Here is a 16,846-nt window from a genome sequence, read left to right on the forward strand (position 1 = left end):
CCAGCCACCCACCAACAGGCCCAAATGTTAAACAGGCACATTTTTAGTCTGATTGCCATGGAAATATCATTTAGGCATGTTGACATGGAGGATTTCTTCTAACTTATGGCAGCAGCCGTCTCGTGATACTTAGGCCGCAGCTGACACTATTTTTCCCGCTGTGGCATCCCTGCATTGTACGCACATGTGTTCAGGAACATCATTGCACTTACCAAAGCCCTTGCTGGAATTGACCACTTAACGACCAAGACGTGGACAAGCACTTATGGTTAGGGACGCTACATTTCCATGATGGCACACTGGGTGAACATGGTGGAGGCCAGGGCTGAGTCCCACCCTGACATGGCACATGTGCTAACAATGCCAAGGATTGCTGGCCCTACTTCTCTCAGGATTTCCTTCTACACCAATTCCTGCACCCCCTCATCCTCCATCTCTGATTTGGTATCTCAGTGCACGTCGTCCACATCAGCTCTGCAGCACTGCCTCAGAGAAGCGGCAACAGGTTCTGCTGAAGCTAATTTGTCTAGGAGCCAAACCGTACACCACAGCAGAGTTATTGAAAGGAATAATAGACCAGACAAATCTGTGGCTCTTGTCGCTGAACCTATATCCAGGCATGGTCGTGTTTTGATAATGGCCATAAACTGGTGGCGTCTCTGAAACTTGACAAGCTCACACATGTACCGTGCTTTGGTCAGGTGCTCAACTTGGTAGCTCAGTGGTACCTGAAAATGTACCCAGATTTGCCAAAGCTTCTGATCAGGGCACAATGCGTCAGTGCCCATTTCTGAAGGCCAGCTACAACTGGCACCACTCTGGCAGTGCTGCAGTAGCGAATGCAAGTGCTAGCTCACTGACTGGTGTGCAACGTGAACTCCACACTGCACATGCTGGCAAGACTTTGTGAGCAGCAGAGGCCAGTTTTTGAATACCAGATCCAACAAGCCTGTTGGTATTCTGGTCAGCCTCTGCACATAACAAATGAAGAGTGGTCATGGATGTCTGACATTTGTGCAGTCCTCCAAGACTTTGAGGACTCCACAAAGATGGCGAGTGGTGATGATACCATAATCAGTGCATTATTTCTGCTTTTGTGCTTACTTATATAGTCACTGCTCACAATTAAACATGAAGCTTTGCATGTGGACCATGTGGAGATGGATGAAAAGATGAGGCAGGGAGATACTACCCAGCCTCATCTCATTTGTTCAGTGCAGATTGGGTAACAATGAGGATGTTGAGGAAGAACAGGAGCTAATTGCTAGCACAACATAGGCTAGTACTCACACAAGCTTTGTCCTGTCTCTAATACATGGATGGACTGAAAAGTAGAATGATGAGAAAGAGAGGAGATGGAGAGTTGTCATCATTGTGGAAACAGGGAATTGTTGGATGTAGGGAGACAGACACATATGGCTGACCCTCGTCTTATATTCATCTTGGCCAAAAAAGGACTACTGGTTGTTAACCCTGGTAGACCAATGCTACAACAAGGAAAATCTTGCATCTCTCCTTCTTCAGATAGAGAGATCTTCAAAAGTGATGCTACCATTGTGGAACATATGTTGAAAAAATTTCCATCAGACAATGCTAGCGGCAGAGGGCAAGATTCCTTATGCAACCAAGGGGGAGAGGCAAGGGAGACACACACCAGATACCGCAGATGCAGAGGTACACTTTAAAAGGCCTAAGTCAATTTCATTACACTTTACGAGCATCCAGGCCTTAATTAAGCAATAACTGGCTGACAAATCCAGTGTGCTCCCTAATGCCTCTGTGACCTTAAACTATTGGATCTCAAAGGTGGACACCTGGCATGAGCAGTCCATCTATGCCCTGGAGGTGTTGTGCTGCCCTGCCACTAGCATCTTGTCTAAGTGGGCTTTTAGTGCTGCTGGGGGGTCGTAAGAGACAGGCGCTTTCACCTGTCAATATATAAAAAGCTGACAGGCTAACTCTGATGAACATGAACAAAAGCAGGATGTTATGAACTGAAATAAGTTGGAGTAGTGGTATTGCAACCACTAGGGGCAAAACCAGCAGACAACATAGTCAGGAATCAGCTAGTGGTCGTTACAGGGGAGCAGCAGTATAGTTTGAATGATAAGCAAGTTGCGTAGCCAGGAGATAGCCAGAGGTCAGTACACGGGAGCAGCAGTATAGTTTGGATGAATCAGCAGGTGAAAGAAATCTTGACTAAAGGCTGAATAGCTCAGAGGGAAGAGCTGCTGCCTGGTGCACAAGAGCTGCTTGGTTCAAGTTCTGACATCTGGATTAGCCTTAAGTTTTCCACACCACCAGAAGACAGCACATAAAGTGTTTTTTATTTTCAATATTTCAATGAGGTCCTCCAGTTGCTGCCTTCAAGGATGGATGGATGACCCACATTATCTTTTTTTTCTTGCTTTGTACTGTGTGCAGAACCTTTATGAGTAGAAGTACTACAACTATACTTTCTTAATATTTAATTGAAGCACTCCAGTCTGTGCCTTCAAGGGTCTATGGGTGACCCTTCTTACATTTTTTTCTGGTTTTCCATTGTATAAAGAGCCTTTATGAGTGTTGAAGTACCACAAGTACACTTTCTTAATATTTGAATGAGGCACTCCATTCGGTGCCTTCAAGGCTGTATGGATAATCTCCTTAGAATTTTTTTCTGGCTTTGCATTGTGTGCAGAGCCTTTATGAGTGTAAAAGTACCACTACTACACTTTCTTAATATTTGAATGAAGTACTTCAGTTGGTGCCTTCATCGGTGTATGGATGACTCTGCTTGTAATTTTTGACAATTTGAATAGAATGTGTATGAGGCCCTCTTTATGTTTAATTCAGGGTATATATAAGTCCCTCTTCCGTCTTGTTTTTGTCAGATCTCAATTCATTCCTAAAGTACAAAGAAATGTCATGGCCTCTTTAGATGTGACATGGCATCCTCAATCTATTCCAGCCAAAATTGTGCTACATAAATCAATTGGTGCTCCTTCCCTTCTGAGCCCTGCTGTGCACAAAAACAGTAGTTTTACACCACATATGGAGCATCGGCGTACCCTCGAGAAATTGCACAATGAATTTTGTTTTCTATTTTCTTCTGTTTCTCCTGTCAAAATGAAAAAATTAGGCTCACGCAACATTTTTGCAGGAAAAATATATTTTTTTACTTTTCACAGCTCAACTTTATAAAATTCTGTGAAGCTCCTGCTGATTCAAAGTGCTCACCACACGTCTTATTAAATTTTGCGAGAAGAGTAGCTTCCAAATTGGAGTCACTTGTGGGAAAATTCCACTGTTTAGGCACATCAAGGGCTTTACAAATGGAACATGTGGTCCGCTATCTATTCCAGGTAATTTTGCAAACGGCGCTACTTCCCTTCGGAGTCCTGCTGTGCACCCACACAGCAGTTTTCTACCACATATCGGTGTACTGAGGAGAAATTGTAAAACAAATTGTATTGTCCATTTTCTACTGTTACCCTTGTGAAAATGGTAACATTTGGGTTAAAGTAATACTTTTGCGGCAAAATTAAAATTTTATTTTTTCTTTCCACATTACCTTAATTTTTGTGAAGTATTTAAAGTGTTAATAAAATTATTGAATGTGGTTTTGAGTTCTTTGAGGGGTGACGTTTTTAACCCATTTCCCACCTGAGACATATTCTTACATCCCTGTAATCTGGGTCTTATTGACCTAGGACGTATGGATACATCCCGGTGGTTTTGGGAGCACACGAGCTGTGCACGCACATCACAGCCGGGTGTTTTTGCATCCATACAGCTACATGGGCCACACTCTCGGCACCACTTTTTGATGGTTTTTTTCATACCAATCCAGTAGAACCTTCCATGAAGTAGACTCTCCAACTTCCTCCATCTGAAGTGTCCTGCTCCATCGTGGTACGCTTCCAGAACCCTTGCCTTGGGACGACTATCTGCCAAACCATCTCATGAGTGCGTGGGTCGATGTTTCTCCGGCACAGTTTTCCATCATAGATAAATAATTTGCCCTTCTCTTTCCACAGTTGTTGCATCTCTTGTGGATCATCCAGACCAGGGCGTGCACCTGCCTGCGTCAGGAGTTCTTTCACCTGACAGACCGCGGGGTCACTGTCCTGGGTCTCTGCCCATCCATGGTGGGGCAGGGGATTCAGCATGGCGTCCTGCTTGTTCTTACGCCTGTTTCTCACATGATGAGAATACTGAGTGGCCTTGGGGCAATGGAAAACTGGCAACTCTTTCTTCGAGGGTCTCAGAGTCTTCTCTCATTTCTGGCAAGTTAGGCATTCTGGACAATGCATTGGCATTCGCATTCTTGTGCCCTGCGTGGTAATTGATGGTGAAATCATAATTGGACAATCGGGCCATCCACCGTTGCTCCATGGCACCCAGTTTTGCTGTGTCCAGGTGTGTCAGTGGATTGTTATCCTTGAAGATGGTGAATTTTGCCGAGGCTAGGTAGTGTTTGAATCTCTCTGTCACTGCCCAGACGATGGCAAGGAACTCCAGCTTAAAGGAACTGTAGTTTTCAGGGTTCCTTTCAGTGGGACGAAGTTTCCTGCTGGCGTAGGCAATTATCCTATCTTTGCTTTTCTGGACCTGGGACAGCACGGCTCCTAGTCCCATGTTGCTGGCATCCGTGTACAATACAAACAGTTGGTCATATTCAGGATAAGCCAATATCTCATCCCCCATCAGAGCCAACTTCAAATGAGTGAAGGATATCTCCAGTCCGTCGTCCCAGTCAAATTGGGTATTCTTACCCTTGGTTTTCTTGGATTGGCCCACTAACAGGTCTTGTAGTGGCGTGGCTTTCTTGGTAAAGTCTTTAATAAATCTCCTGTAGTAGCCTACCAACCCGAGGAACTGCCGGACTTCATGGAGGTTGCTGGGCTTCAGCCAGTCTCTGATCACAGTGACCTTATCAGGGTCTGGGGTCACTCCTTCGGCACTCACCACATGGCCCAGGTACTGCACTTTGGGCTTTAGCAGATGGCATTTTTATGGTTTTACCTTTAGGCCAAAGTTGGACAGGGCTTCGAACACCTCAGCCAGGTGCTCCAGATGGTCCTCATAAGTCTTTATTTTTTCTTTCCACATTACCTTAATTTTTGTGAAGTATTTAAAGTGTTAATAAAATTATTGAATGTGGTTTTGAGTACTTTGAGGGGTGACGTTTTTAACCCATTTCCCACCTGAGATATATTCTTACATCCCTGTAATCTGGGTCTTATTGACATAGGATGTATGGATACATCCCGGTGGTTTTGGGAGCACACAAGCTGTGCACGCACATCACAGCCGGGTGTTTTTGCATCCATATAGCTACATGGGCCACACTCTCGGCACCACTTTTTGATGTTTTTTTTCATACCAATCCAGTAGAACCTTCCATGAAGTAGACTCTCCAACTTCCTCCATCTGAAGTGTCCTGCTCCATCGTGGTACGCTTCCAGAACCATTGGCGCATCTTGCCTTGGGACGACTATCTGCCAAACCATCTCATGTGTGCGTGGGTCGATGTTTCTCCGGCACAGTTTTCCATCATAGATAAATAATTTGCCCTTCTCTTTCCACAGTTGTTGCATCTCTTGTGGATCATCCAGACCAGGGCGTGCACCTGCCTGCGTCAGGAGTTCTTTCACCTGACAGACCGCGGAGTCACTGTCCTGGGTCTCTGCCCATCCATGGTGGGGCAGGGGATTCAGCATGGCGTCCTGCTTGTTCTTACGCCTGTTTCTCACATGATGAGAATACTGAGTGGCCTTGGGGCAATGGAAAACTGGCAACTCTATTTCTTCGAGGGTCTCCGAGTCTTCTCTCATTTCTGGCAAGTTAGGCATTCTGGACAATGCATTGGCATTCGCATTCTTGTGCCCTGCGTGGTAATTGATGGTGAAATCATAATTGGACAATCGGGCCATCCACCGTTGCTCCATGGCACCCAGTTTTGCTGTGTCCAGGTGTGTCAGTGGATTGTTATCCTTGAAGATGGTGAATTTTGCCGAGGCTAGGTAGTGTTTGAATCTCTCTGTCACTGCCCAGACGATGGCAAGGAACTCCAGCTTAAAGGAACTGTAGTTTTCAGGGTTCCTTTCAGTGGGACGAAGTTTCCTGCTGGCGTAGGCAATTACCCTATCTTTGCTTTTCTGGACCTGGGACAGCACGGCTCCTAGTCCCATGTTGCTGGCATCCGTGTACAATACAAACAGTTGGTCATATTCAGGATAAGCCAATACCTCATCCCCCATCAGAGCCAACTTCAAATGAGTGAAGGATATCTCCAGTCCGTCGTCCCAGTCAAATGTGGTATTCTTACCCTTGGTTTTCTTGGATTGGCCTACTAACAGGTCTTGTAGTGGCGTGGCTTTCTTGTTAAAGTCTTTAATAAATCTCCTGTAGCAGCCTACCAACCCGAGGAACTGCCGGACTTCATGGAGGTTGCTGGGCTTCAGCCAGTCTCTGATCACAGTGACCTTATCAGGGTCTGGGGCCACTCCTTCGGCACTCACCACATGGCCCAGGTACTGCACTTTGGGCTTTAGCAGATGGTATTTTTATGGTTTTACATTTAGGCCAAAGCTGGACAGGGCTTCGAACACCTCAGTCAGGTGCTCCAGATGGTCCTCATAAGTCTTGGCGAAGACAATGACATCGTCCAGATACAGAAAGACGGTTTCAAAGTTCTTGTGTCCAAGTCAGCACTTCATCATCCTCTGGAACGTTCCTGGAGCGTTGCACAGTCTGAATAGCATGTAGTTGAACTCACAGAGACCCATTGGTGTGGTGAAGGCAGTCTTTTCCTTGTCTGCCCCTGCTACAGGAACCTGCCAGTACCCACTAGTGAGATCCAAGGTAGAGAAGTAATTAGAAGATTTTAAAGCAGCTAATGACTCTTCTATTCTAGACAAAGGGTATGCATCTTTATGTGTAATGCGGTTTATCTGCCTATAATCAACACACATCCTTATCGTGCCATCCTTCTTCCTGACGAGGACTAATGGAGCTGCCCATGGACTACAACTGTCTCTAACTACCCCAGCCTCCTTCATCTCTCGCAACATGTCTTTGGCACACTGATAATGAGTAGGAGGCACAGGATGGTATCTCTCTTTAATGGGTGGATGATTCCCGTGGGGATATGATGTTGAATCCCTTTTACCTGCCCAAAATCTAGGGGGTGCTTGCTAAATACCCGCTCATACTCATGGACCACCCTGTAAGCCCCTTGTTTTTGGTGTTATGGTGTAGAGTCAGTGCCCACGTGTAATTTCTTTTTTTTTTTTAACCAATACATTTTTATTGAGATATTGTATGTCAAACAACACATCAGAAAACTTCAGAAAGAGGAAGGGGAGGAAGGGAGAGAAGGGAAATAGGGGAGGGAAGGGGGACAAAGGGGAAAACCCAGTACATAATACTTGGAGACCACAGTATAATCAGTACAAAATACACAATTACAGTGCCAAATACAACAAAAAGTCAAAGAAACATGTGTTTTAAATGAGGGTAAGAGCAGACTGAGAGATGTAGGTCGAGGACACCCAGGGGTCCCACCAAGAGAGGACCTTAGTTTTTCTTGATAAACCCTGAGCCATAATAACCTCATAGCAGAAGTGTAGATCAATTTTGGAGATCAGTTCGGCTCTGGAAGGGAGATCCGAGGACTTCCAGTACTCCCAGTACTTCCAGTTCCAGCAACGAAGAGTGGTGGTGGTGGGAGACTCACTACTGAGAGGCACCGAAGCAGCCATCTGCAGACCGGACATAACTGCAAGAGAAGTATGCTGCCTTCCAGGTGCGATGATCAAGGATGTGACCGATAGGATACCAAAGCTCTTCAGCTCCAAGGACGTCCACCCATTTCTTCTGATACATGTTGGCACCAATGACACGGCAAGGAAGGACCTACCGACAATCTGCAAGGACTTTGAAGAGTTGGGGAAGAAAGTAAAGGAACTGGATGCACAGGTAGTGTTTTCTTCTATCCTTCCAGTAGACGGGCATGGCACCAGGAGATGGAACAGGATCCTTGATGCAAACAACTGGCTAAGACGATGGTGCAGACAACAAGGATTTGGATTCCTGGACCACGGTGTGAATTACTGGTATGATGGACTCCTCGCCAGAGACGGACTACACCTCAACAAACCTGGGAAACACACATTCGCCAGAAGACTCGCTACACTCATCAGGAGGGCGTTAAACTAGAAGAAGAGGGGACGGGAAGAAAAACATTAGACTCGAACAAAGACGACCCAGGAAAACATACTCAGAAGGGAGGTAAGAACATTTCTAAAACAATCCACAGTGAGGAGATTGGAACAAAACAAAATCCTCTAAACTGCATGCTCGCAAACGCCAGAAGCCTGACAAACAAGATGGAAGAACTAGAAGCAGAAATATCTACAGGTAACTTTGACATAGTGGGAATAACCGAGACATGGTTAGATGAAAGCTATGACTGGGCAGTTAACTTACAGGGTTACAGTCTGTTTAGAAAGGATCGTAAAAATCGGAGAGGAGGAGGGGTTTGTCTCTATGTAAAGTCTTGTCTAAAGTCCACTTTAAGGGAGGATATTAGCGAAGGGAATGAGGATGTCGAGTCCATATGGGTTGAAATTCATGGAGGGAAAAATGGTAACAAAATTCTCATTGGGGTCTGTTACAAACCCCCAAATATAACAGAAAGCATGGAAAGTCTACTTCTAAAGCAGATAGATGAAGCTGCAACCCATAATGAGGTCCTGGTTATGGGGGACTTTAACTACCCGGATATTAACTGGGAAACAGAAACCTGTGAAACCCATAAAGGCAACAGGTTTCTGCTAATAACCAAGAAAAATTATCTTTCACAATTGGTGAAGAATCCAACCAGAGGAGCAGCACTTTTAGACCTAATACTATCTAATAGACCTGACAGAATAACAAATCTGCAGGTGGTTGGGCATTTAGGAAATAGCGACCACAATATTGTGCAGTTTCACCTGTCTTTCACTAGGGGGACTTGTCAGGGAGTCACAAAAACATTGAACTTTAGGAAGGCAAAGTTTGAACAGCTTAGAGATGCCCTTAATCTGGTAGACTGGGACAATATCCTCAGAAATGAGAATACAGATAATAAATGGGAAATGTTTAAGAACATCCTAAATAGGCAGTGTAAGCGGTTTATACCTTGTGGGAATAAAAGGACTAGAAATAGGAAAAACCCAATGTGGCTAAACAAAGAAGTAAGACAGGCAATTAACAGTAAAAAGAAAGCATTTGCACTACTAAAGCAGGATGGCACCATTGAAGCTCTAAAAAACTATAGGGAGAAAAATACTTTATCTAAAAAACTAATTAAAGCTGCCAAAAAGGAAACAGAGAAGCACATTGCTAAGGAGAGTAAAACTAATCCCAAACTGTTCTTCAACTATATCAATAGTAAAAGAATAAAAACTGAAAATGTAGGCCCCTTAAAAAATAGTGAGGAAAGAATGGTTGTAGATGACGAGGAAAAAGCTAACATATTAAACACCTTCTTCTCCACGGTATTCACGGTGGAAAATGAAATGCTAGGTGAAATCCCAAGAAACAATGAAAACCCTATATTAAGGGTCACCAATCTAACCCAAGAAGAGGTGCGAAACCGGCTAAATAAGATTAAAATAGATAAATCTCCGGGTCCGGATGGCATACACCCACGAGTACTAAGAGAACTAAGTAACGTAATAGATAAACCATTATTTCTTATTTTTAGTGACTCTATAGCGACAGGGTCTGTTCCGCAGGACTGGCGCATAGCAAATGTGGTGCCAATATTCAAAAAGGGCTCTAAAAGTGAACCTGGAAATTATAGGCCAGTAAGTCTAACCTCTATTGTTGGTAAAATATTTGAAGGGTTTCTGAGGGATGTTATTCTGGATTATCTCAATGAGAATAACTGTTTAACTCCATATCAGCATGGGTTTATGAGAAATCGCTCCTGTCAAACCAATCTAATCAGTTTTTATGAAGAGGTAAGCTATAGACTGGACCACGGTGAGTCATTGGACGTGGTATATCTCGATTTTTCCAAAGCGTTTGATACCGTGCCGCACAAGAGGTTGGTACACAAAATGAGAATGCTTGGTCTGGGGGAAAATGTGTGTAAATGGGTTAGTAACTGGCTTAGTGATAGAAAGCAGAGGGTGGTTATAAATGGTATAGTCTGTAACTGGGTCGCTGTGACCAGTGGGGTACCGCAGGGGTCAGTATTGGGACCTGTTCTCTTCAACATATTCATTAATGATCTGGTAGAAGGTTTACACAGTAAAATATCGATATTTGCAGATGATACAAAACTATGTAAAGCAGTTAATACAAGAGAAGATAGTATTCTGCTACAGATGGATCTGGATAAGTTGGAAACTTGGGCTGAAAGGTGGCAGATGAGGTTTAACAATGATAAATGTAAGGTTATACACATGGGAAGAGGGAATCAATATCACCATTACACACTGAACGGGAAACCACTGGATAAATCTGACAGGGAGAAGGACTTGGGGATCCTAGTTAATGATAAACTTACCTGGAGCAGCCAGTGCCAGGCAGCAGCTGCCAAGGCAAACAGGATCATGGGGTGCATTAAAAGAGGTCTGGATACACATGATGAGAGCATTATACTGCCTCTGTACAAATCCCTAGTTAGACCGCACATGGAGTACTGTGTCCAGTTTTGGGCACCGGTGCTCAGGAAGGATATAATGGAACTAGAGAGAGTACAAAGGAGGGCAACAAAATTAATAAAGGGGATGGGAGAACTACAATACCCAGATAGATTAGCGAAATTAGGATTATTTAGTCTAGAAAAAAGACGACTGAGGGGCGATCTAATAACCATGTATAAGTATATAAGGGGACAATACAAATATCTCGCTGAGGATCTGTTTATACCAAGGAAGGTGACGGGCACAAGGGGGCATTCTTTGCGTCTGGAGGAGAGAAGGTTTTTCCACCAACATAGAAGAGGATTCTTTACTGTTAGGGCAGTGAGAATCTGGAATTGCTTGCCTGAGGAGGTGGTGATGGCGAACTCAGTCGAGGGGTTCAAGAGAGGCCTGGATGTCTTCCTGGAGCAGAACAATATTGTATCATACAATTATTAGGTTCTGTAGAAGGACGTAGATCTGGGTATTTGTTATGATGGAATATAGGCTGAACTGGATGGACAAATGTCTTTTTTCGGCCTTACTAACTATGTTACTATGTTACTATGTTACTTCGCAATACATTGTCTGGCAGTGACTAGGACATTAGAGACTATGGGCTGGAGAGGGGAGGGGAGATCAATAAGGGAAATGCCCAGGACAGCGAGCTGACCACTCAGCGCCAGGGGGAGACGAGTCAGATCAGCAATCAATGCCTCCACCCAGCGCCAAAAAGCCTGAACCCGCTGGCACGACCACCAGACATGAGAGGAGGACCCCATGGCGCCACACCCTTTCCAGCAAAGAAGAGAGGAAGACGGGGAGAACTTCGCCAAGCGGACAGGGGTAAGATACCAATGCAGCTGAATCTTTTTCACCTGTTCCAAGTGGCCAAGGCATGAGGAGAACTTGGAGGGATGTACCATTGCAAACTGCCAATCTTCCAGGTAGGCCTCAAAACCCAGCGAGGATTCCCAGGAAATCATAAAAGGAAACTTGTCAGTAGTACCATAGGATATGAGGGCTTTATAGATAATGGAGATGCCATGGGGCAATATAGTGGCTGGTCTGAAGAACCTATGAGCCGGGTCTTCTGTCAAAGGCGGGGGTGCCCCAAACGACCGACGTGACCTGAGAAAGCTATGGAGCTGAAGGTATTGGAAAAAGTCAGTATTAGTAAGGGAGAATCTCCCTGAGAGGTCCTCAAACGACAGAAGGCCATCTGAGCCGAATAGGTCAGCCGCTCGAAACACCCCGCGACTTCTCCAGGAAGAAAGAGAAATGTGCCCGATAGCATACTCCAAAGCTTGCAGAGAGATATAGTCATACATAAACACCAGATGGGAGGTGCTAAGCAGTGCCCAAAGTTTAGAAGCGTTCCTAATAGAACGGAGACAAGGGCCCACCAGAGGAACCCGAAGCAGCTGGAGCTCTAAGAGCAATTTAAGCGAATCTTTGGGGGCAACGTGAGATTCAATAAGAAACCAGGGCAAACATGAGTTCCCCTCCCACCATATTTTAAGGGGCTCAAGGATCGCCGCCCTATAGTAAGACTGCACCGCAGGAGCGCCCAGCCCGCCCGCAGAATACGGTAGGGACATAATCCGACGCCTGATCCTGTGAGGTTTCTTATTCCAAATAAACCGATCTATAAGCGATTGAAAAGCTAAAATAAATTTCGAGGGGGTAAAAAGGGGGAGGCACCAGAAAAGGTACATAATTTTGGGTAGGAATAGCATTTTAGCAGTTTGTATGCGAGCCATCCACGAGAGCGACGCACTCGATAAGCGATCCATGCTCTTCCTGACCTCCGCAAGGGTTTCCTCACAATTTGCACGAACTATATTGTCTAACCTAGTTATCCTGATACCTAGGTACGTAAAACCCAGGGGAGCCCAAATGAACGCATATTGAGATTGAATTTGGATTTGAAGGGGGGTTGGGAGAAAAAGGGGAAAAATTGTGGATTTAGTCAAATTGAGTTTGTAATATGAAACCGCAGAAAACTCAGTTAAAATGAAGGTGATCGCATTCAGCGAAGCTAAAGGTGAGGTGCAGGTCAGGACCACATCGTCAGCATAGAGACCAATTTTGTGTTCAGATCCCCCCACCCCAATTCCCTTTATGTCCGCACTTTGCCTGACCATGGCAGCCAACGGCTCCATGACCAGAGCAAAGATGATGGGGGAGAGGGGGCAGCCCTGACGCGCACCATTCCGAAGGGAAATGTCCGAGACCCAAATCCCGCCGATCGAACCGACGCACAGGGGTTGGAATATAATGCCATAACCGCTTTACCGATTTGCCCAGTGAGCCCAAATTTCTCCAGCGTGAGTTCAATATATCCCCAGTGCACCCTGTCGAACGCTTTTTCGGCGTCAAGCGACAGAAATACACTGGGGAGGCCCCCCCTCTCCACCACATCCAAAAGATCTATCAGGCGCCTGGTACCATCCCTGGTCTGTCTGCCAGGAACAAACCCAACCTGATCGGGGTGAACGAGGCTAGGGAGAACCGAGAATAATCTGTTGGCCCAGATTTTTGCATAAATCTTAACGTCGCAGTTTAAGAGTGCTATCGGGCGAAAGTTCCCCGAAGATGTTGGGGGTTTCCCTTGTTTGGGGAGAGTCGCTATGGAAGCCTCCAACCCCTCAGCCCTAATACTGCCAACCGACAACCAATTATTAAAAAGGAGCAGAAGATAAGGGGAGAGGGCAGAAAAAAACTGGGCATAGTAAAGAAAAGAAAAGCCATCTGGCCCAGGGGAGGAACCATTATTGGCTTCTCTGACAATCTGAGATAGCTCAGACTCTACAATGGGAGAGTTCAGATATGAGAGCTGCTCCTGGGTGACCGAGGGGAGATTAGCCCTCTCCAAGAATGCCAAAATTGACTCCCGCGAAGGCTGGGGAATCCCTGGGTCAGACCCAAGGTCATAGAGAGAGGAATAATAAGATGCAAACTCCTCAGCAATATGAATAGGGTTACACACCCGGGAACCGTCAGGCCTGAGCAGGAATGGGATCTTGGATTGAGCCTCTCTCTTCCTAACGCGTCTAGCCAGAACAGCACCCGCTCGATCCCCCATTGTATAAAATTTGGCTCTAGTTTTCCTCAGAGCCTTCTCGGCTTTATGGAGGAGTAAGTTATGAACATGCATGCGCGCTCTAGAAAGATCAGAGAAAAGCGCTGGAGTAGGGGATAATTTGTAAGCAGACTCGAGATGAGCTATTTCATCTAGGGCAGATTGGAGGGCTGCATTATACTTCCTTTTAGCCGTAGCCGCCAATTTAATGAAACAACCCCTAATTACCGCTTTGTGGGCAAACCAAAGGGTGTCGTCACGTATGTCCGGAGTATCGTTGGAGGCAAAAAATTCCCGCAAGGCCTCCTCTACAAACTGGGAATTAGATTGGTCAGCAAGGAGATGGGCGTTGAGACGCCAGTGTGCGGGGGGCCTGATGGCCAAGGGGTCTTTTAGGGTAAGGGACACCGGGGCATGGTCCGACCAGGTAATACTGCCTATATCTGCTGAAATGCAGTGAGGAAGAGCCACATCATTCACCAGCACAAAGTCAATCCTGCTGTAGGAACCATGCCTGGGAGACATGAACGTGTAGTCCCTCTCGCCGCAATGCAGATATCTCCAAATGTCATGTAAATTGAAAGAGTTAGTTAGAGGTCCCGCCTCACATCTTGACAGGGAGGAGACAGAGCAGTCCAGATCTCTAGACATTGGAGCATTGAAATCACCAGCAATCAGTTTGTGACCGTGTTGGATGTCGTGTAGAATTTTGAAAACCCCCTCCAGAAATTTAAGCTGCCCTACGTTAGGGGCATAGATCGAAGCAATGGTGTAGGGGGCATTGTTAATAAGGCATAGAACCACAATGAACTTACCCAGCGGATCCGCTATGGAGCGAACCAGCTGAAAAGAGTTGGCCCTACTAAAGAAAATGGCTACTCCCGCCTTTTTTGACGGACCATTGGCAAAAAATTGATGCGGGTATAAACCTGAGTGCATTCTGGGGTTATCACATTCCAGCAAGTGTGTTTCCTGAAGACACAAAATATCATGACGATATTTGCCCAACTGACGCTATACAACAGACCTCTTGCCCGGAGAGTTGAGACCATTAACATTAATTGAATACAACGAAATACTCATAGCAAAGGCATATAAACAGTTTTACAATCCTCTGAGCACCGATAACCTGTGTAAAAGAGTAGAAGACATGTGGCCAGTAAACTAGAGCAAAGGTAGGGGGAGACCGGGATGAGGGGGAGAAAAAACGGGGAGGAAACAAACAAAACAGACAACAAATAAACCAGTGGACCGAGGTCCATTCAGAAATACCCTGAGTCCTAAAGGTGAGAATCAAAAAAACAGTTCACCTATGGGGCAACCAAATGCTGCGGATACACTCAAAAGAGGAACCAGCGCAGCTTGGAAAAAAAAAGAAAACAAAGTAAATCCGTACGGGAAAATAGCCAGGAACCATAGATGCAGTGGACTCAGGCCACCTCCCAGTCCGGTGAGATGCGGGCCCTGAGGCCTCCGCCAGCCCCAGGCTTTGAAAGGGTCATGGAGACCGGAGAGTCAGAAGTTGAGAGTCCCCATTTGGAGAGCGCAGTAGCTGCGTGGGACGGAGTCAGGTAGGTGGTGATCGATCCATCTTTACGGATGAGGAGCTTGGTAGGAAACCCCCAGCGATACAGGATGCCCTTCTCTCTGAGGATAGCAGTATAGGGGCCAAAGGCCCTCCAAAGGGCCAAAGTACCCGGGGAGAGATCTGGAAAGACAGAGATGCGTGCGAATCTTTCAGGTAGAGCTGGATTCTTCCTTAGAGCCTGGAGAAAATCTTCCTTCATTTCATAGAAATGTATGCGTGCCAGCACGTCTCTTGGGACGGAGGGCCCCAGTCCAGTCGGTTTAGGGATCCTATGCACACGATCAATTGTAATATCCTTTGGAGCAAACTGAGGGAGAGCTGCAGCCATAAAATCCTGTAAAAATAGCTTCAAATCCCCTGCCAGGATAGATTCCTCTATGCCTCTGAGTTTAACGTTATTCCTCCTGGACCTATCTTCCAGGTCCAGGGCTTTAGAGTGGGTTTTGGTGGCCAGGGTTTGCAGGGTCTCATGTCTCATGAGCGTCCCAGAGTTCGTTGTGAGAAGAGACCAGCTCCGCCATCTTGCGTTCCAAGCGATCAGTACGATTACCCAGCTCCACCACCTCCCCTCTTAATTCAGCCAGCATGGTGCGCATATCCTCTTGAATGGAGGCCCTGAGGTCTCCAAGTAAGCCCTTGAGAAGAGCGGCAGACACCGGACCATCAGCCGAATCCGACGCTGTACCGCCTGAATGCGACGCTGCTCCGCTTGAATGCGACGCTGCACCGCTTAATTGCGACGCTTGAGCTTTGCGTTGTGAAGAGAGGAAAGGCCTGGGGTAGGACGGCGCCATCTTGGAATTCAGCGGTGGCTGTGGGGAGGCCGCAAAGAAATCCGGAATTCTCCTGGAGGGATCACGGGCGCCCGCTTTGGATTTCCCCATACACTCACCACCGCACCGGGGAAAGGTACCGATATCGCGGAGGTGAACGAGGACGCCGGAGAGGAAGATATGAGCCGCTTTAAGGTTCCCAGCCGCGGAGCTCCCGCTCTGTGCGACCTACTCCATCGGCAGATAGTCCACGCCCCCCCACGTGTAATTTCTGACACCAATCTTCCATTTGTCCTGCAAAGCCACTGTCCTCCGCCTGGTTGGACGGGACCATAGGTTCTGTTGCCTGTATCACATTGTTATCAACAGTAAACAGTTTGGCAAATGTGGCATATTTGGTTAGGTGGTGTTCTTCCTCTCCACAGTTAAGGACACGTACTGGCACCCTCCCCTTTCAGACTTCAACCACCCCTCTGGCTGTCAGGATTGCGGGCCTACTTTCTGAATACGCAGGTTCTACCAGGGCCTGGTAGTAGGGTTGAGCGAAACGGGTCGTTCATTTTCAAAAGTCGCCGACTTTTGGCAAAGTCGGGTTTCATGAAACCCGATCCGACCCCTGTGCGGGGTCGGCCATGCGGTATGCGACTTTCGCGCCAAAGTCGCGTTTCAATGACACGAAAAGCGCCATTTTTCAGCCAATGAAGGTAAACGCAGAGTGTGGGCAGCGTGATGACAT

Source organism: Ranitomeya imitator, chromosome 2 (assembly GCF_032444005.1).
Source record: "Ranitomeya imitator isolate aRanImi1 chromosome 2, aRanImi1.pri, whole genome shotgun sequence".
NCBI classification, from domain to species: Eukaryota; Metazoa; Chordata; class Amphibia; order Anura; family Dendrobatidae; genus Ranitomeya; species Ranitomeya imitator.